Source organism: Lathamus discolor, chromosome Z, assembly GCF_037157495.1.
Source record: "Lathamus discolor isolate bLatDis1 chromosome Z, bLatDis1.hap1, whole genome shotgun sequence".
In the NCBI taxonomy this organism is placed as follows: Eukaryota; Metazoa; Chordata; class Aves; order Psittaciformes; family Psittacidae; genus Lathamus; species Lathamus discolor.
Genome location: NC_088909.1, coordinates 3735814 through 3757749, shown reverse-complemented (window position 1 = coordinate 3757749; position 21936 = coordinate 3735814).

The following is a 21936-nucleotide window of genomic DNA, read 5'->3' as shown; positions in this document are numbered from 1 at the left end:
TTGTGTTTCCTTTGGGTTTTCCTGGAGCACGGGGGCTCGGCTGCCCATCCGGAGCTCCCCAGGGGAGACGCGGCCACCGGCTCAGCCCACCCTTCAAGCGCAGCCGACAGATGCTCTCCCGCCTGCTCCACAGATGGGCGAGGAAACAACGCGCTGCATTCAAGGACCGGAGCTCAGCAGGGCCAGACCCCTCCTTTCCCTACCCTTCCCCACAACACCAACCCTCCGTGCCACTCTCCGGAGGCGCCGTGAGCCCCCCGGCTCCCCCCTCCCTGGGGGATGCAGCAGCTTCTCGGGCCTTGGCTGCGCAGGGACAGAGCGGCTCATTTATCATCCTCTGCCGCCCCTGCCCTGCGGTTGCTGTTTGCAACAGAGGAGCTGGGAGGGAGAGAAGATTTCTCAAGTCAGCCTCGGCAAGAACTGAAAACATATGCCCTGGCGGCAAACGCATCCCCTGGGGCTCGCGGGGATCCAGGCGAGCCTAGCACAGGATTTTCCACCGCGGCTCCCGCCGGCTCGCAGCCCTCCTGCCGGAGACGCCGTTTTAAAGCAACCCCGGGGCTGTGGATGGTGACAGCTCGGGCTCCTCTTCCAAGCCCAGCACCGTGGGGACAGCGAGATGCGATGCAGACGGAGCGGGATGCGGTGCAGGATGGGTGCGCTCTCAAGCTGCGGGCCAGGGTCAGGAGGCAAACATCCTCCCTGCGCCCATCCTAGACCTCCTTGCTGGCTTGGCACGCACAATTGTCCCCTTGCACAAAGTCAAGCCCCAGGGACAGACGTCCCTTAAAGGCAGGGGTTGGACGGCAGCTGCGTGATTGTGTTGCATCAGGACATGGTGCTGGTTGTGCAAGGTGCTGTACAAACAGCCCTGAGCGGCCTCATGGTGCGGAGCTCCATTGGCTTGCATCGAGCAGGGATGGATTGACAAGCAACTTGCACAGTGCTGTGGTCATCTCTACTCCACTCTCCCCATCCCCATCCCCACTCCAGCCTCGATCCCCAGCACTGCAGGACGGTGCCCAGCAGCACCCATTCACAGCACACAAGCAAGGTGCCACTGCGCCCTCCGGAGCAGGCACGTGCTGCAGATCCCCCCCCCCCCCCCCCCATCCCCAGGACCGGGAGGTTAATATGGAAATTACCAACTGCTTATTCCTTCCAGCTGTTGCTGTGAGTCATCAAGTGCCTTAAAGAGCATTTCAAACAACACAGTGCCTTCGAGACAGCGTGACTGTTCCCCCCGCCGCCCCCTCCGGATAATCCTCCACAAGGTCTGCTGTTTGAAAAGGGAATATTTCTCCAAGGAAGCAATTCCCAGCCGTGCGTGGACAGGGAGGAAGAACAGCCGCTGCCTCGCCATGGCGCCTGACCAGGCTCCCACCTCTGCCCATGGGCTCCCAGCATCCTGCAGAGCAAACCCTGGCACCGTGACTCACCACCATCCCTGTTCTAAACCCAGCGCGGACACATAAATGCCACCACATACAGGCGTGGGTGACGATGCCCTTTGTGCCACATGGGGAAACTGAGGCACAGGGCAGCCAGCCTGAGGGTCACAGTGTCACCTGGTGAGGATGACACTGTGACCACTGTGTGGTCCCTGCGGGACACTGGGGCATTGGCCTGGGGTTCAGGAACCTGAACTCTGCACTGCACAGCTGTATTTTTCTCTGCCAGTTTACTTTAGTCTTTGTTTCGTTTTAAAAGGCTGATCTCTGCACTCAGCGCTGATTTTTCAGACGGAAAAGATAGGGCTGGCTCGTGGAAATAGCTGGGATGCATCCTTTATCCACTGCTTTAACCTTCCTTTGAACTTAGGAGCTTTCTTAATTGATTGTTATTTTCCCATTCATTTCTGCTTGGAAAAGCCCAGCCAGGTTTTCTCCTGCTTGTAAGCTCTTATTTCCCCCCGTCCTTTGCGTGGCCATGCAGGTGAGTCAGGGATGCTGTCAGCCAAGATCACGCTGGTGTGAGCAGGAACATCTGCCCCTGTGTGGGCTGGAGCCTGAAATAACAAAAAAGACCCAAATTAAGCTGCACGCAGGGACAAGGAGCTGTGGGGGGAGTGGATGGGAAGGGGACACAGCCCCAAAACCTGCCCCAAAAGCATAGCCATCAACTGGGGCACAGGGTCTGCAGTGAGGGTGGTCCATGGCTGGGAGGGAGGGATGCTGCTGGGACGGTCCCCATGGAGAAAGGTGATTCTGGGGAGAGGAGAGCGTCACTGATGGCCACTGCAGCCTGAGCTGCTCTGCTCCACCAAGTGCTTTTGGAGATGCTGCAGCAAACAAAACTGCTGCTCCTGCGACAGCCAGAGGATAAAGCCATTACAGGGATGTGCTCAGTGCCTGGACCCCGCGGCCGGGTCCAACCAAGAGCCTTAGGGCCAGCCCAGAGGTGCACACGAGCATGAGTACACATGGAATAGAACACCAAGCACCGAGTCCCTGCTTGGCCGTCGGGTGGTGTTAACCCCATCCTGTACCTCCCGTCTCACTCTGGCCGGGCCCAGGCACTGATTCACCCTATGGCACCGTGCCCTGCGAGGCAGGAGGGAGCCACATCCCCTGCGAGGCACAAGGGCCGAGTTGCTGGGGTGTTTTTAAGAGGTTTTATTTTTTTTGCTTTTCCTTTCCAGAACGAGCTGCTCTGCAAATGCCAAGTGCTGGTGCCAAAGGGCCGTGTCAACAAAGAAGAATGAGAGTGGCTGTTAGAGGCTGCTATTAAAAAAGGGTGGAGAGGAGAGCAAGAAGGAGGTGGGGAGAAAGAAAGGAGGAAGAGGTTTGTCAGTGCAGATAGTTCGCACAGAAGGAAGTATTCAGGGGCACCATGCAGTGCCCTCAGGGTCTCACACCACGCAGGGACTCTGCACCCTGTGTCCTCCTGGGGTCCTGGGGCACAAACCTATTCCAGGGCCTTGGCATCCCCCCCGGAGGCAGCACAAAGTGATTTCCAAGCTCAAAGTGTTTTCCCATCCCGCTCAGCTCCTGCTTGGCCACCGAGCCCCTGTGCAGGGTTATGCGTGGCATCGGCTCCATGGCACGCGGTGAGGCAGGTTGAGGTCCTGCCCTGTGAGCGCCAGGAGCTATTTCTAGGCAAAGCCTGGCCGCTGCTGAGTGGGATGGGAGGGAAGGAGCCTCTCACATGACGCTGAAGATGCAACGGGAAGATACGGTCTCTGGTTTCAGCGTTCTATTCCAAGCCCGTTATTCACCAGTGGAAGATGCCATCTGCCCCACCAGGCAGCCACGGGAGCCAGGGCTGGATCTGCAGTTGGTGGAGCTCCAATAGAGCCCAAGGGAGTTAGGTGCCATCATCCCCCTGGGCACAAAGAGCTCCTGCTCAGGCAAAACTCCCCCTCAGCATCGCATTGCCCCTGCCGATACCTGGTACCCGGGATGTCAAGCCCGGGATGCAGCAGTGCCTGCAATGCTCAAGTAGCACGGCATGGGAAAAGGCAAAGTTAGCTGTATAAATACAGAGGGAAAGACAACCAAAGGCTGAATCTTTCTCTGGAATCCAGACTGAAATCTGTCCTGAGGTTGATATGCCAGTTTATTCCATTTTGACTTTCACAAAGCTATTCTAGCTTACTATACTTGAAGCGCACATCAGTCTTTCCTTAGCCCTGATTTTACTTCTACCCCTGTGTGCTCCACAACCCACGCCCTCCTGCTCATCTCCAAACCAGTGTTAGGAGGAAGGCAAACCTCCCTGAAAGGCCTGCTTTTTAAGTATTCTCGCCCCCGAAAATTTGGTCAAAATTGAGATGTTCCCACAGAAATTGGTATTTCCCGATGGAAAAACATTCCATCAGCAAAACGCTGACCCGCTCCGGTTACAGCCTGGTCATGGCGATGAGGCAACGCAGCTGGGAAAGGAATTAAAAGGGAGCTGGAGAGCTGCACGGCTTCACCACATCCCACAACCCCGGCTGTGAGCCGGTAGCAAGGACCATGCTCCTCCTTGGTGCTTCCCAATAGCAGGATGCGGATCAGCCGTGAGGATCCAAGCTGTCAGCACAGCACCCAGCCAGCAGCACCCTGGGGTCCTGGCAATGGTGGCTGTGACTCAAACCCATCATTGCCCTAACCCTGTGATGTCTCAATGGGGTGCGAACACACACAGTCTCTGCTACCCTGAAGCCAACTGCTGCGTATCTGAAGCTTATGTGAACCAAGGGTGCCAGATGTCCCCAAGGATGAAGCTCTGCAAACAAACTGATCCAGGCCCATGCTTGTTATTGGGATCGTCTGGCAGGACTTAGTGAGCTGTGGGAGGAGATTAGGAGACCAAGGACTGGGAGCTCAGCAGGTTCACCACAAGAACTGGAAATGAAGGGCTGCCATCAGTGTCTTTGCTCTAAGGACTGGTGTAAATGCTTGTTTGGGAGGCTCTCCTGTGCTTTCAGGTAGCCAAGTGATGGACAGGGTTTGTTTCCTCTCTTTTTCGAAGGTAAAATGCAAGATGGAGTGGATCAGGAATCAATTGTCCCGTCTGCAGCCAAAGGGTGAGAAACTTCTGTATTGGAATGATTTTTGTGGGCAATAACAGGGCAGAAGCCTACAGCCGTGCAAGGTCTAGCCCCACTCTGGCAAGCACTGATATATGAGGAAGGTCCCGGCCATACAGGAGAAGCAGGCACTCATCCCCGCTGCTGCAGGCTCAGCTTCCCTGCATGGCACTGGATCCCATCATCCGCGACAGACACATCCCTTTGGATGTCATGCCTGGGGTTACTGAGGCAAAGGGGCCAATCTGCGGTAGTGTGAGCCTAGACCTCCCGAATTCCTATAACCACCAGCTCATCCCTTCCCTGTACCAAGCCCCTCTCCTGCTGTGCCTGTAAAGAGGCATCACAAGCCCCCAGAGCCCTGTCCTCAGCTTTGCAGGTACCTCTGTGGCCGTGAACCCCTTCATCCTGCTCCAGCTTCCATGTGGGCCAGGCATTTCCTCCTCTGCTAGCTCCTGTCTGGTTTGCCCTGTTAAACTGTGTCCTTGTGTCCTCCTAATGTCTTTCCCAACCAAACGTGGGTTTCCAGAGGGATTTGCCCCCTCCGGCCATGCGGATGCTGTCAGGACACAGTGCTCCCTGGAACCTTCGCATGCCTCCAGCCACGGGGGCAGCATGGTCAGAGTGAGGAGCACCAGCTACGATGGTGCCACTGAACCTCTTGACCTGTGTCCAGGTTGTCTCCCAGTCAAGCAATGTCCCCTTCCCATGAGGAATTGCTCCTGCATGTCTCCCTGTGACTTCTGCTAAATGCATCCATCCCAAGTGATGCACTCACTGCGATCAGCAGAGATGAACCCTGATCCCACTGGGCAAATGTGCCTTCATCCGAGGGGACTCTTTGCACTCCCAGCCTCAAATCTGGGTGCACCAGGGATTCCCCATCCGTGGCCTCTCCCCATTCCTCCCCACCCTTGCCCCTGCTGTAAATCAACACCAGCAGCATGAACCAAAAGCAAGTTTATCTTAAAGGCTTTTTTTAAAAAAAAAAAAAAAATATGTATATATAAAAAAAAAATCACAGCTCCATCGGAAAGGCTTTTTTATTTTTTCTGCTTTTCTTTTCTCTTTTTTTCGGGGGGAAGGTTTATGCCTCCTTGGAGACCTCTTCAATAAAACGCATTCTGGCTCTCGGAGCGTCTGACTGCAAATCAGGTTCCAGCCGTTCCCTTCCTGTGCCGACCTGCTGGAGTCGGCTGTTATTCTTGGCAAGGAGCCCTGAAGGAAGAAAAAAATCCCCCCCCCCCCCCCCCCCCCCAGCTCCCAGCGGCTGGGAAATGCTGATGACATGACACCTTCCAGCATTCCTCAAGGTCAAGAGGGGAGGGAGGGAAATGAAAGGGGAGAGGGGTTTTTTTTGTTGTTGTTAGCGTGGGCTATTGCTTCGCTCAGGCATTTCCCTTTGATGCTCTCGCTCCTTGTTACACAAGAGGTTCCAGGCTCACCCTGCCGCCTGGTGAAGTGCCCTGGGTACCAGCTCACCCCCTTTGCTGCTCCCCAGTGGTGAGGGGCTGTGCTCCCAAGGGCATTTTAGCATCAGCATCATATGGGCTTGGTTTAAAGCCAAGCTGTGCTCTCCTGTGTATCTCAAGGAGCATCACGTTTGTTCTATCTCACACTGCTCCACAGAGCTCCATCCTCCAGGGCTGCAGGGACACGGACACCCCCATGGCCCTGGCTGTGCCAGCAGGGAGCCTGTGGTACCTATTCGAAACCATGCAAGGCAATAGCTGCCTCCATGGCATCTCTCCGTGGCACTGACCCAGGCAGAAAGCCCTGGTCCCCCTCAGCAGGCCCTGGGCACTGGAGCGAGCTGATACAGGCACACAGCATCCTTCGGGGTCCCCTGCTGCAGGACTTCTACTCCAGCAAATGAAACTTGGCACTTCTGTCCTTGAGATCCAACAAATCTCTGCTAATCTTCCTGCTCCTGGCTGCCAAATCCTCCTCCTCCTTTCCTCAGCCAAGGTGCAGAGCTCTTCAAGGCAAGTTGCACACAACCACTAATCCTCTCAACAGGGAATCACCCTTCTTGGTGCAGCCAGTACAGAGGGAGCAGGCGCAAAGGAGAAGCACCAATGTCGTGCATGGACAGCATCAGTGAGTGACAGGGGAGGATGCTGCAGCCCTCAGACTGGTTCCAGTTGATGCCCCAGCTCTGGACTGATGTGATGCTGCTGGAGCAGAAGGCTCTGGCTGCTGTGTCCCACTGGATGGATGCTTTTGCTCTCCTGCTTTCCCAGACTGCACTGGAAGGAACATGAGAAATGATCCAAGGACAGTGATGAAGGGAAGCAAAGCAGATGCCAGCAGTGGTGGCCAGGGACAAGGAAACCAGCCAGGGACAGCAATAGCGCACTCCCCGTGTTTGCACACAGGCTCAGACTGCGGTGATGTCCTGGTCCCATGGGAGCCCCGGTGCATAGCTCACATCCTCATTGCAGTGCCTGCGATTCAGGATCTATCATCTCGGGGGACCATGCTCCTCCTGCCCCATGTCCGGCCAAGCTCTTGCTGGCACACTGGTCCATAGGACTGCCAAGGATCACCTTCAGGGGCAGATAAGAGGTGAACTGTCTGCACTGAGGACCTCATTGCCCCCTTTACGCAGCAGTTTTGCGCCAGGGTTGTGAATGAGCCTGATGGCTGTGCTGGATCAGGCCAAGGCTGATGGGGCTCCCACCTCTTTGCCAGCTCTCAACCCTCCCTTTTGCCATAGGGACTGGCCCATGCTTTGCAAAGCCCCGTTGGGATTACCCTGTGTCTGGCTTGAACAGGAGCAGCGGAGGGTCCCCACACCACCGCAGCATCCCTGCAGGCTGCAGGTTCCCCTGTCAGCCGATGCGCGGCCGCATCCTGCTCCAAGGGTTGCCGGAGGAAATCCTGGAAGGCCGCCTTACAATGCAGCCCTTCCTGTCCCCGAAGGACCGCCGAGCACGGAAAAGGCACCGCGGGCTGACGGCACCAGCTGGCCCCGGGGGGAATGTGGTCCTACCCCACGGCACCTCGCTGTCCAGCCCACCTGGGGCCCGCTTCCCCCTGGGCTCCTGGCCAGCAGCGCTGCTTTGGATTAAAACCACACAAACACAACTGGAGTTGAGGGTTCACTGCTCATTCCTATAACAACCAGCTCATCCCTCCCCTGTACCAAGCCCTTCTCCCACTGTGCCTATCAAGAGCATCACCAGCCCCCAGAGTCCCCTCCCCAGCTCCACAGGTATCTCTTTGGCTGTGGAGCCCTTCCATCCTCCTCCAGGCAGAGACATGGGCACAGCCAGTGCAGGGCAGGGAGATGGTAGTGCTGGGGATGCTCCTCTGCATGCCTCAGCCCCACAGCGCTGGTGCCTCTGTTTCCCCTCCTGGCATAAATAGACTCATCAAAAGTTTGCGATACTGAGATGTGATTTTCCCACATGGCCAGTCCTCTGGGGAGTCCTGCTTCTGTTCAGTTGGCCATTAACTTGTTTATTTTGATGTTATAATGACCCTACATCAGATTGATCTTGCTGTATTCAGAGGTGAATTCCTATCATCCAGACAACCCCATTAGGTTGTTGGGTGGCAATACCAGCAGAGTTAGCATCCATCGCCTCTTACCTCCCAAGCCCTCACAGTGATGCCTCCACAGCGCAACACCCCACCTGCACCGCAAAGGGAGACACCTCCTTATTGCCCCCGAGTTACCCCTCCTTGTGCCACAAGCACCCCTTCTGCCCCCTCCAGCCCCTTGTCTGGGCAGGAGGTGGTGCAGGGTGGCAGCGGGTCACGTCTCAGCGCTGCCTGCGCCGCGGTGACAGGCTCGGCGTGGGGCTCCCGTGTTATTGTTCCCGGTTGTTTTCCAGCGGGGAGGCCGCGGGGCCAGCTGGCTGCCGCCGGCCTGGAACAGCGTGGCCTATTTTAAACCGCTTGCACAAGGAGTCAGCAGCTCCAGCTCGGATTTTTTCCGAACTTTATTTGTCCAAATGCTCTCCGCAGGGAAGAGGAGGAGGAGGGAGGGAGAGCATGGAAGAGGGGGGGGGGGGGGGGGAGCTGCTCCCGGCTTGCTCTGTTGCCAGCAGCTCACCTGCGTCAGCGGTGGTCCAGCAGCAGTGAGGATGCTGAGTGTGATACCCACCAGGAAACCCCCCCGGGGCATAGAGTGGTCCCCAAACCCTATAGGGTAAACACGCATGGAGAAGCTGCAGGCAATGAGGACAGAGCATCAAAGCAGTACCCTGCCAGTAAAAGGCAGCAAATACCTGTCTAGGAGCCAAGCTACAGCTCTTGGAAGCATCCAGAGGGCAGGCAACTCCACTCTGTGCAGGGGTTTATGCCAAGCAAACACACATACGGAAAGACCCACTGGAAAGGCAGGAAAAATCCCAGGCAGACCCTGCTGCAAATAACCATCAATGCTCAAACAAGCAGATAAAGGGGCTGGAAAACCATCCCACAATGTCCCAGCCCCATCCTGCTGAGGCTGCTGTGACCTGTAGACAAAAACAATGGGTTTGCAGTGATTAAATATTGGCAAGTTCGATTTAAAATCCCCTATTTGCTCTTTTCCACATTGTGAACTTTTTGGAGGGGCGACCCTTCCCTGAGGATCCTGAAGGACCCAGTGGCCCTGAAACACAGAACAGCAGCCACCACAGGGATGGATTCTCCCCAGCAGAACACTTCAGATTCCACAAAGCAACGAGGGCATCCGTCACCCAGGAATGGTTTCCATGCCATTTTCTTTAGATCAAGCTGCTTAACTAAACCTCTTTATGAAGCTACTCCTCCTGCCCTGTGCTGAGGTGAGATCAGAAGAGCCTTTCCAGCTCTTTTGTCTGAAATCCAGCATCCCTCACAAGGATCATCAGCCAAAGTGATGTAAAACATGATTGCTGGTAGGAAAACACTGGAGAGCAGAGGGGGATGACTACGGCTTAAAAAAATCTAATTGCACTCAAGGATTTTTATTGTTTTTTACCTTTTTTCCCCCAGAGAAGTTGGAGGTGTTGCAGCCAGTAGAAATAAATCACCTCATCCAGAGTTAGCAGACCCTTCACTCACTGGGGGAGGGACCATGCTTCTGCTTGGGGGTCCCAGAGCAACCTGGATACCAGCTCATATGGTTTGCAACCGCTAAACCACCCAGCTCACTAAACCTACATCTTGGGCTTTAAGCTGTTGGCTGGAGGCCCTTGAGAGCTTTGTAGCTCGAAGAACAGCTCAACTCTTGGAAGGAAAGGGGAGGGGAGGGAAAAGTTATCAGCTGTTGAGTGCTAGCTGGATGCGAGAGCAGCTTTGAGCTCCATGCCGGCCGGGTGGACGGCCGGGGAGCTCCGCGGATGTCACATTGGCCCAAGGCAGTATGTTTATGGCCTTGGCTGGAAGCCCTTCTGAGAAGCCCATCGCAGTGATTTACAGCGCTTCCGATGTATACGAAGCCATTCCTCTTCCACTGACCGGCCTGAGCAGCAAACATCTGCGATACGTCAAAGTCATCCCAAAGAGGGATGAGGGCGTAAACAGGCTGCAGGGCAGGGCGACACGAGTCCTAGCACGTCCCATGGGAGGACGCCCAGATCCTGCCTGCTGCCATCGCAGCGCTTTCCCCTCCAGCCCAGAGATACCAAACCATGCTTTAAAGATGCAGGCTTCCATTTGCACCACAGCTCACTAGGGAGGATGTGGCACAGCTCTGGTTAATGCTGGATTTACCCTGGCAAGGCTGGAGCATGGATGGGAGCGTACCTAGAGCGCCTGTCTCATAGCTACAGCTCCACTGAGCCCTCCTGCCCCAGCCAAATGCCATACCTACAGCAGTGGCCCAAATGTTGAGAGCAGGTTGGAAGCATCTTGGCTATACCCACACCCTCTTGGTGTTGGTACTGGGTAGGTACTGCTCATGGAGAGGTCTGGTGCCCCTTGGTGGCATGGCTTTCCATCCATCGTGGTCCACAGGGAGTGGGATGCAGGAGACACATGGGATCGCTGCACACCAGCGATGGAGCTGTGGAATGGACAGAACCGTGTCTCCAGGGCAGCAACCACTCTGGGGAGCAAACAGCAAATCACACCATGGAAGTGGAATTCTCTGTTCAAGCAGAACAGAAAAGCACCAGAAGCAGTGTACCAGAACAAAGGCACCTGTGTCCCAGGCTGGGGACAACGTCTTGGTCTCAAATGCCAGCTGTGCAAACACCCCAGTTTGTCCATTGTTAACAGTGCATGCAAACACCTTGTACAAATGGCTATAGCCCAAGCACGCACTCACCCATGACCCATCACACTGCGGGCAGGGCTAAGGACAAATGTGGGCCCAGGAAACCGGGGGATCTACAGTACAGACCAGCCAGCTCCCATCATGCCCACTTGATCCCAGGCAGTGAGCTTCATCCCTCCTCCACATCCTCAACAAAATGGCTTGGACCCAACTGCCTCCACAGCAGCAGCTTGCCAGGTTAGGAGGGATCTCCCTGCAGCATCACCGTGACTCTGCTTGGAGGTGACATCTTCAGCTTCATCCTGTGACTCCTTGGTAGAGCCAGCATCTTGGCACCCAGGGCAAAGGTGACCCTATGGTGTTCTGCAGAAGATCCAGAGCTCTCCCAGCACATGTGAGCATGGCTATATGAGCCAAAAGAGACCCTGGAGAGGGCAATCTGCTCCCACTCACACCTGCTCCATGAGCAGGCAGCTCCTTCTCCCTGGGATGAAGGAAGGATGGGGAGCAAATCCCGTCTCTGCCATCTTACAAGATGCTGAAAGCTGGGTGTGCATCCATAGCAAACTCCCCATTGGGGTTTCTGGGGTGTATTCCCCTGCTCCAGCACCCCACCCTGCATCCCTGTTGCTTTCCCCCATGCCAGCAGGGCAGTCATGGTGGAAACAGACTCAGGTCACAGAGGGTCTTGGCAGCAGCCCCAGTTCTGGGCCACAGATGTGGCTGCCATGGCTGATTTCCTCTAGATTTCACTTCAGCTCCTTGTGGGGCAGCAGGAGGATGGGTTTAAGTCTATTTCTGGGTACCAGAAGTGAAACAGCAGCATAGAAAATGGACCGCAATCCTCCCACAAGCCGCACTGCACCCATCAAGCCATTCTCCCAGCCTCAAAAGGAGAAGGGGGATTGATGCTGCCAGTCATGAGACCCCCAAAACCCACACAGGTTTTCACACCCACCTCAGGTCAGCAGAGCAGTGAGGCACCATTGCACCAAAGCATAGCTCTGCCCTGGCTGCTGCCAAGTTTTGGGTCTTCTTGCTTTTATGAGCCTAATTTCATAGGAGGGAAAGAGCTTTTAATGCAAGTGGGTGACAGGCAGCTGGCTCCTGGGTACCCCTGTGTTGGGGATGCTCCTCCTTGGCATCCCCTAGCCCCTTTCTCTGCTTCAGCTCCCCATCTGGCCACCGCAGGCTCAGCCAGGTTGCAAAGCCTGCATGGCAGAGGCTGAGAAATGCAAGTGGGGAGATCGCCCAGGCAAACAGCTCCTTCTCCAACCCCCCTGGAAAAAAGAAACCCAACAACCCACACACATGGAAAGAGCCGGATCCCACAGGGATGCAGGCAAATCGCATACCCAGGGCCTCCCAGACACAGAGGAGGAGTGGGCAGTCAATGTCTGCTTGAGCTTGTGCCAAGACCTGCCCTTCTTGACTGCTTTGGTGCTTGGATGCTCCAACACACTGTAAGGTGCTTGGAGGGGAACAGCAGCATCGCCCTTGGCTCTGCCCTTACCGGTAAGCCCAGCACCTTCCCACGCAGCATCAGCCAGAGCCCTGCAAGGCAAACGCCCATGCAGAGCCATGCCTTGACTTTCCAAGCCTGTGCATGGGTGGATATGACCTGGGTGCTTCATCTTCATACAAGGGCAGGGAGTTTTGGATGTGGGTGAGAGGCAGATGCTGCTGGCTCTGCAACCCCGTGCTAGACACAGCCTTCAACTTCCCCCATCCCAGCTGCTTCCCAGCACAGGATGCATTAAGCCCCCTCACTGCAAATACAAGCAAGCCCCAAGTGATGCACGGCAGTAAACAGGTCTCATTGCCCACTCCCAAGGGCCAACCTGCAGCAATCCAAGCCCTGCAGCCCCCAGGCTGGGTACAGTCAATCCTCCCAACAACAACCATCTGGTTACAGGCATACAACCGGCTCCTACACCATCAAATGACTAACTGCAAGCAGGCAGGAAGAATCCCAGGGGCCATAAGGCAGCCCCCAGTGTGGCCTTTGAGCAGTAAATAGCTATATTCTCTTCCCAGCACTCACACCATTAAACACGCATGTGTTCCTGCTGCCACTTGAAGTGATAAGTCAGATTGGAAGCGGGGGGTGATGGATATAAGAGCATCCCCAGGGAAGAAATGCCAGCAATCCCCTAATCCCTCCTGTTGTCTCCCCGTCCGTCCGTCCCCCCCGCCCCGGATTTATGAATGAGAACACGCTTCACTTTGGCACTGCAGATTTCCTCGATGCACACAAGCAAGGAGGGGGGGGGGGAAATCCTGGAATTATGAGGCTCCAGCACCAATTAGGGCTGTTTACATTGACGTAAAGTCTGGGTGAAGTCCCCACCCCTGCTCCCAGCATATTTATGGAATTACTCCTGCTGACACTGACAAATGCAGGAGGGAAAGTCCCGGAGAACACGGATCCAGACTGGAGCTACGTGGGGCTTTTCAAACCAGTGCTGAGACAGCCAGTTCCCATCAATATCAGCCTAGACGCCCACCAGCCACCCTCATTCATCCCGACTGGGACACCCAGACCTCTTCCACTGGGAGCATGCAGCATCCCCACAAGGCCTGGGAGTCCCAGAGAAGGAAGAAAAGGCAGCAGCACACCCAGGGTGTGCATAGGCAGCCCCTCCATGGCTCGGAAGCATCTGGATAAAAGCAGCCTCTCAGTTTAGGCATCTCAAGTCACCCTTGTCAGCTAGGAGAGGGTGCTTGGGTGGATGCAGAAAGGGAGATGCTCTGGGTACCCCATTCTGCCTTATCCCAGGGATGTCCCAGGCTCTGTGTGGCGCATCAGTGTGAAAGAAATAGCAGCTTTATAGCTGAAAAATCCCCAGGAAAGCCTGTTTTCCCCCTCTGCCATAAAGGGAAACCATCTGAACCTGCTCCCCACCACCCACAGAGCAGCCCAGACGCAGCGCTGGGCGCCAACACGGGCGCGTTGGATGCGAACCTCCGAGTTAGGGATGTTGGCCAAGCCAAGATGTTCCCACTAACGGCTCCTGGCACGGGAGCTCGCCAGGAGCCGAGCGGGATGCGTGCATGGAGGGAGACGCCACAGCCGGTGCATGGCGGGGGGCACAGGGGGTGGGAGACTGCATGGGAAGCGGGCGGAAGGATGCAGAGCGCTGCCAGATGCTGCCACAGCCTCCGCGGAGGTCAGCAACATCAGGAGGGATGCAAGCAGCTCCAGAGAGAAGGAATTGAGGCCTGATCCAGCATGCCGGAGGGGGCCATGGGGCCGGCGCCGAGCATGTTTTGGGGGGGGGTTTGGGGAAGGGCTTTGGGCGAGATGAGTTTTGGCAGCGAGGAAGGGACATGAAAGATGGAGCGAGCAATTCCTGCATGCTCGAAACGGGCCGGAATCCCTTGGGAAGGAGATGCAAGCGTGGTGGCAGACGGATCAATGCTAACCGCTAGGCTCGCTGCGTGCCAGCGGGGAGAGGCACAACCAGAAAGGAAGCAAAGGCGATGGAGGAGGCGGAGCTGGAGCAGCCCTTCCACCCAGTGCTGCGGGCTGCTCCTTCCTGCGGTGAAACCAAGCAGAAGAGAGGGAAAGGAGGAAAAACCCCTGGGCAATGGGATGAGGAGGGACCAGGAGAGCTGCAGAGGAAACAATTAAGCAGGAGGAGGCAGCCTATGGAAAGAAAATTACTTCCCTTTTGCCCCCTAAATAGAGCTCAGCGCTAACCTGGGGAACTCCTATAGCTCTATGGCAAAGCTAGAAGCTCAATGGGATTAAAGTAATGGATTAAGTCCTTTTCGACAAATAGATATCCATTAGGCAGTTACATGGACAGTAAGGGTATCTGTGGGTGCATTTATTGTGACAAAAAACATGGACATAAGAGGAAATCTCAGGCTGTAGAGCCATAACCCAGTCAGATCTGAAGCTAAATTTCCCTGCTGCCATCCTGGTGCCCAGCCACTGGAAAAACAGCAGGTTTGCTCAATCTGATAAGAAAAGAGGAGGCTCAAGCACGTTTGTGCAGCCTGCGGGTACACTGCAATGCACAAGCGGTGCTCAGCAGAGCAGCGCCCATGCGGCTCCAGATGCGGCACCTGGAGCATCGACTTACCCTGTACCACAGAGCTCTTATTTGTTAACAGATTATAGTTAGGAATTATTTAACATGGGCTGCAAAACGACACGTTTCCCATCTGCCAGAACCGCTCTCTTTTGCTAAGGCAGCTCCATGCGCATGATGCCCACACCCCAAGCCAAAGCAAACACCCTGCACCAAGGGGAATAATGGGACTTGCCCCCATTGCAGTGCCCTGACAAGATGCCAGAGAACAGAACTTCCAGCAGTTACACTGAAAATGGCAAATCCTCTTTCATCCTCCCAGCATTATCTTTACCCGGTGTCCCAGCACAGGGACAGCACTGTCATTTCAAAGCTTAGACTTGAGCTTAAAGAGCTGGGGAAAGCTCAGTGGTGTCTGCGAGCTGTCTTGGGGTGAAAACAGCAGAAATTAGCTTTAATTTTGTCATGAAATAACTTCCAGCGCTGGGCCATGGCCCCCTCTCAGGGATGGAGCTGCTGGGTTTGGTATAGCCGGAGTTCTTGCTGTGGGTAAGCTCTCAGGTATTACCTTGGGTAGAATAATGCAGCTTTTTCAGCAGCAGCAAAACAAGCCCCCAGCAGGGAAAGCAACCTTCCCTGTTACCACTTCCCTGCCTTATCCACTGGGATTTCTGCTCTGATTCAAGCTTTTGAGGACCAGCAGCACCAGGGATGGATATAAGGGGAAAAGCCACATCCTCATCCTGACAACCAGGGGCAAACCTCCATCGTGGAGAGAGGAAGGGAAGCCTGGGAGCAAGGGAGATGGGGACTTCAGGAGCTGGAACCTAAGCAGGCTGACAACATCTGCCTGACAGGGCTTTGAGCCGGCGCACTCGGTATTCCCACAACAATAAAGCCATGGGGGGAAAAAGAATCCCTTTTGTTTCCGAGGCCAGCGGCTGGAGGAGTTCCTGTTCCAGGGATGATATTAGTGGTTTTGCTGTAACACTGATTATGCAGCAGTGGCAAGGGGTGGAGGGCTCAGCCCTTGATTTGTTTCTTTTTTTTCACCTTAAACATCTCAAAGCAAATAAGGAGCATGCAACAATGGAGCAGGGAAGTTGTGGCACACATGCCCCATTAGCTGCTGGTAGTGATCTTATTTGTCTTAATGCCTGGCCTGTGATGAGCACAGCCCAGGCAGACCTCAGCTTTGATGTGGAGGAGAGGCAGGGGAAGAGGCTGGAATGATGCTGTAAGCTGCATCTGTGCTAGTGCAGTGGGGAAGGGGAGGAATGCATATTCCCTCTTTCACATTCCCCTGTAGGCACTGGAAAAGTAGGTGTCTGTTCTCCCTAGATGTGCATATAATCTCAGTCCCTTCACCCTGAATGCAGCAGCGCAGTTCCTCCACCCCAGGAGCTCTGTCATGTTGTGAAACCTCACTCAGACCCTACCACAAGGCCCACCATGGTCCCCATCCAAGCCACTGGAGCAGCCAGTGGGGAAAAGTACCTTTTGGGGCTGCCACTGGACCCAGAAGCTCTAAGCAGCATCTCGACTCCCTAAGCACCTACAGAAGGAAGGGGCTGCCTTATTTTGCCAGTGCTGCTCCCTGTATCCAGGGGATAATGGGTAGCATGGATAATTTGCCTGCTGACCTTGGATTTGTTCTCCAGCCCCACTGGGCAGCCTGGAGGTGCAACAACAAACAAACCCCATTGTTTTAACGCTATCCCCATTACATGGCTGCAGGTGCAAGATCTGCTGTTACAAACGCCATGGAAAAAGATCAAGGAAGCTCCGAGTCCTATCTCTCAGATGAAGGGAAGGGAAATGAACCATGGAAAGGAGAAACATGGGAGCTGAAATGAATGGCAGCAACCCAGACTTTCTCTGGGCAGGTCGGCACCACCCGTGATGCTCTGGGTGCTTGTGTACCCTATCAGGAGTGGAACAGGCTGGGGAGAACTGGCTGTGCCTCCAGGACTGACCTGGCTCCAGTCTGTATGGAAAACAAAGCCCAAAAGCTCCCATGTCTCTGTCAATGTGCCCCAGCTCTGGATTTCATGCCTGGATGGAATTTGGAATAGCAAAGAGCTCTAATAACTGGGTCAGAGCATCCATCCGTGCAGGCAGAGCTGGGGAGGCTGGGGAAGGAGGACCTGCTCAGGCCCTTGTTCACCAGCCTGGGCATGGTTTTGGGACAGCAAATCAGAGCCACTCACAGAAAAAGGGTCTCTGATTCATCGCCACAGAGGCCCTGCACTTTGCACAGCTCCATCTCCTTCTCCTGGCCCTCATCTGCTCTTGATGCTGGGACCAGGAAGACCCAGATACTTCAGCATGGAGCCAAGACACAACAGTTGCCACCAAGCATCCTTGGGGCAGCGCTGCTGTGGGCACACTGGCAGGCACACAGTGTGCTGGGGGCATCTGTCCTCTTTTGGCCCCTAAATCCCTGGAGAGGCTCCAGCAGGCCGTTCCTATCATGGAGCAGATGGCATGGCACAGAGAGGCAGCACAAGCAGCACCAGCTCCATCCCAAGCTGGACGCATTTCAACCCCGGAGCAGGGAATACACTTTGCCTACCGCTGCAAGCGCGGCAGTGAGGGCATGGAGTGCTGCAGCCCTCTTTTATGGGTGTTTTCCCCATTTATAGGGGGTTTGGTGGCTCCTTCCTCCCGTCATCCACAACCTGGGGTGGTTTTGTGAATGGGCTATTGTAACTGGACTGGGCAGAGGGAAGGGAGCAGATAGGGAGCCAGCGCCTCCTTGTCCTGGTTGCTCCAGTAGCATCCCTGAGCTGAAGGTGCTGAAGGTGCTGAAGGCCAGCCTGGCTTGAAGCTTACCTCCATCGGAGAAACCTGAGATACAAAGGACCTTGCAAAAGGGCAGATCCAGCCCTCGCCTCTGCTAAAGGAGCTTTGCAATCCTCCTCTGCCACCCACTTCTGCCATGTCCCAGGAGCTGGTGGGGAGCAGGCAGGGCAGCAGCTCCTGCTCTCAATGCGTTCAAGGGCAAGAGCAGCCCTGAACATCCTCCTTGGTTCAGTTTTGCCTGTGCAAAAAGCCAAGCTCTGACCCCAAATACAGAGGCACTTTGGCCCCTGTTCCTCCCCTGAAGCACCTCTGAGCTTGCACTTGCCCTGGCATCAGGTTCCATTTCAGCACCACAAGCAGCCAAGCGGATGAAGAGAGGGGCAGGATTGCACCCCAGCTCTTCCATCCCTGCCATAGGTGTACAGGCACCCTCAGGCATCACCTCTCCATCCCTCCTGCCTCTTGCTGCTCCCCCAGCAGCCCCCTCCTCTTGCAGGAGGACCTCAGAGGGGGACAGAGCAGAGCCCCCGCCTCAACACACACACACATTCCAGTGGCTTTACCCTTTGGATTTGCGGCAGCTGGAGAATTCCAGCTATTCCAACATCTTTATCTTTTTTGGCTATAATTCCTCTTTCGGCCACGTTATAAATTAAAAGCTGCTTCGCTTTTAACCTCCTCCAAGCTGCACCTTTTAACCTCCCTCCTTCAGCTCCTGGCAAGAAGGGGGCTGCTCCTTCGCTGGGGCCAATGCTCTCGCTTTGGAGGTCTGCCTCAAGCCAGCAAGCCTAGTTTTCCCCCACTCCCTCCTTCTTTCCTGGCTCGACACAGGGTGCCAACAAAGGCTCCTTGCAAAAGGAGCTTGTCATCACTGATGGATGACGTGGCTGCGTGCGGCTGGAGCCAGGGAGCCGGGATGTGTCTACGCAGGGGCTCAGCCAGCCACCTGGATGGCACTGACAGGCTGCCCGCCAACAGCGTGGTGGCTGCTGGGGCTCCATGGTGCTTCCCAGGCACGGGGACAACCCGGATCTGTGTGTCCATGATGTGTCCTTGGGGACACATCAACCTGGGGTCTCACTTCCCAAGGAACCAAGGAGGGAAGGACCACCCTCGTTTGATCAGGGACACATCACTTGGGATGCAGGGTGGCACGCTGACATCCCAAGCCGCGTCCCAGCTTCAGTGGTACCCAGTGGGTTCAGAGGGGCCGGATGGCAGCTAGGGAATGACAGACAGGCAGCTCTGCTTGCTGAGCTCCCAGAAATAATTCTCTCCATCCTATGTGGCTTCCTACATAAGGTATCAGTGCTGCTCTTGATTAGAGAAAAGCTTCCCATATTACAGGCTTTTGGCTCCGGGGAGGAACGAGTCGGCCAATTGCAATTATTAAGACATTTAAAGTGCATTTAACCCAGGAGCCCTTATTTTCCCCTTTCAATGTAACCACTAATTCCTCCTAAATGGTCTGCTCCGAGCTCCCAACCAGACAAAGGCTTTAATGTTCGCCTGAAAAGGCTTATGGCACAACCACTGCAAGTCCAAGGGGAGTGAAATGAAAGGCTGGTACAGCCTCCAAGGGGAAATCAAAGGTGGTGACTGGAGCTGAGCAGGGCTTGGAGCCCATGGAAGGGTGCGGGGTCCAGGCAGGAACAGGTTGTGTCAGACCAGGCTGGAGGCACGAGGTGAAGCTCAGCAGGACAAGGAGAGGCATGGGGAAAGGTTTGTATTGCTTGGAGCATCGCAGCCACAGGAGGGCCTGGCCAAGGCCACCACTGGCTTAATGTGGGAGCCAAAAGAGCCAGAAGGGACATTACCCCCTTGACCATGCCTTGATCAACCAGCTATTGGAGACAAGGGATCTTATCCTGCTGCCTCGAGGTCCTGGTCCACAGCCAGCAATCCCTCGGGATACCAGCTCCCAGCCCTGCAGCTCAAGAACAGCCCCCAGCCACAGGAATCCAGGACTTGCCTGGGAGCTTTGTGCTTTAATCCAGGCCCAGGGATTTATTTGCCTTTTTGCTAGCTGTTATACATCCCCCTCGGGAAAGATCCACACAGAGGCAGAGCCTGGAAGCGATGGATTTGTACCAGGGATGAACCTGGGGCTGCAGTCTGCGATAACATCACCGCATCCTCCTGAGCCAAACAGCCCAGCAGCATTCCCAAGTGCTCCACATCCAAATCAAAGCGGTGCTCTGGAGGGATCATGGCTCTGCGTGATCAGCATCCCTATATTATAGAATCATAGAATAGCTAGGGTTGGAAAGGACCTTTAAGATCATTTAATTCCAACCCCCTGCCATGGGCCGGGATGCCTCACACTACACCATGTCATATCCCCTCCTCTCTCTGCCTAAAATCCCAGGATGGATTTATCACCTCCAAAGGGTTCCAAGCCCCAATGGGACACTCAGCCTCTCACATACCCCCACATTTCTTTGCTCTTAATTCCTTACAGAGTAACTCACACTCAGAGGAAGTTCCACCCCCCCGCCTCAGCCCTGTGTTGCCTGTGGGCTCCCATTCCCTGCTGAAGTTATCATCACACTCGGACCCGATGGGTAAACCAGATGCGGCAGCAGATGCAAAAGTCATCGTCTCCTTTGGGGTGCGGGAGAGACAGGCCAAGAAAAGCAGAGCAGGATGGGCAAAGGGAAAACAGATTCCTGGCGCTGGGGTAACCAGGAGGCGGCACAGCAAGAGCCAGTGCGAGCCCGGCTGCGCCGGATCCAGACTTTGTCCCTGGGGTTTGTTTCCCAAACAACAACAACAAATTGGTTGCAGATTCCAAGCTGGGTGGGGAAATAAAAGGAAATCAAACCAAAATCCTTTGACTGCAGAGATTAAAGGGGATCAGAGGCCAAACACACAGTCAGCACCCAGCTCCTACCACTCACATGATGGAGGCTGCTCTGCATCCAGGCTGTAATTAAACAGCTGTGTTTTCTTTAAAGTACAATTTAGAGTTTGTTCAAACACTGTTTTCTATTTTTTTTTTTTTTTTTTTTTTGCAGAGTGTCACAGGATTTTGAATGAATAGACTTTTAAAAACATATTTTGCAGGGGTGGCCTTGGATTTGTGGCTGGGGAAGGAGGCAGGAGGTGAAAATTGCCTGCAGAGCGAATGCAACTGAGCAGCAAGGATGCTCAGTCCAGGGCCAGCACTGCCATCCCTATGAGAGGAGACGCAGATGATCAGCAACTGCCAGCAAGCACAGGGTTAAAGCTCCAACTGGTCCCTCTATTAAGAGCTGAACACATTTAATGGTTTAATATTAACCGAAGCATGACCGCAGGATCTCAGCCCAACTGTCTCACACAGAGCTCCGGCTCCCCAGCGAGCAGGTCCAGAAGGCAACGGAAAAACTGATACCTGCTCCAGCATCCCTCTGTGCCACGAGATGAGATGCCAGCAGCCCCTTGCCACAACCAGTGTGGTCCAGCCACCCCTTGCACGCACACACGGTGATGGGGAGCATGGCTGCTTACAGCAGGTAGCGCTGCCCAGCTCGGCAGATAGTCAATACCTAATTTGAGGTTTAGCCTTTCAACCATTTCCCATTCATTTCAGCAAATGGATTGACTCCCACGTGTGTGGGAAGATCGAAGGGCCCCCCCTGCCCACCATCCCTTGGTCAGGGTGGCAGGGCTGCGGCTGACACACTCCCTCTCCCAGCAGCTCAAGGGTGTTAATGGGAAGTCGATTCCATGGCTAATGACCATTCCTGGTTTGACATTCGAGGGGGACGAAGGTACTGAGCTATTTCATAGGAAAACCGAGGTTTCAGCCTGCTGGCTGGTTCAGGAGGCTAATTGCAGAGGGGCTGCCAACTAAGAGCTGAAGATGCTGGTTCACATCCAGTCTGGGTTTCAGGTTCCTCAGCACTCATCCTGCTCCAGCATCCAGCATACCGCTGAGGTGGGTCTGGCTATGACCACCTCTCACATTCCAGCCATCCTCCAGCACCCATGCTAGGACTGTTCCACCGCTCACCACATCCCTGCACATGTGGACACCCACAAGCCGTGCCCTCCCAAAGCATCATGATGGCAACCTGGGCTTCGAGGCAGCACCCAACCTTCTTTCATGTGTATTGTAGTGGTATTTACTTGAAATCATGTCCATTTGGACCATGTGTGATGCATGAAGCCCAGTGTCTCTGCTAACAGCAACACCATCACCCCCCCAAGGCAGTGCCAGGAGCAGAACCAGCCCTGCTTAGGACCAGTGTTTAGGCAGAGATGAGCTCCCCCTGCTTTGTAGCCCACCTAGGAGCATATCAACAGGGTAAGACTCCCACCTTGGAGTCCATTGATGGGGTGAGGACTCCCACCTTGGAGCCCATCAACAGATGGGGTTACCATGGCACGTCAAG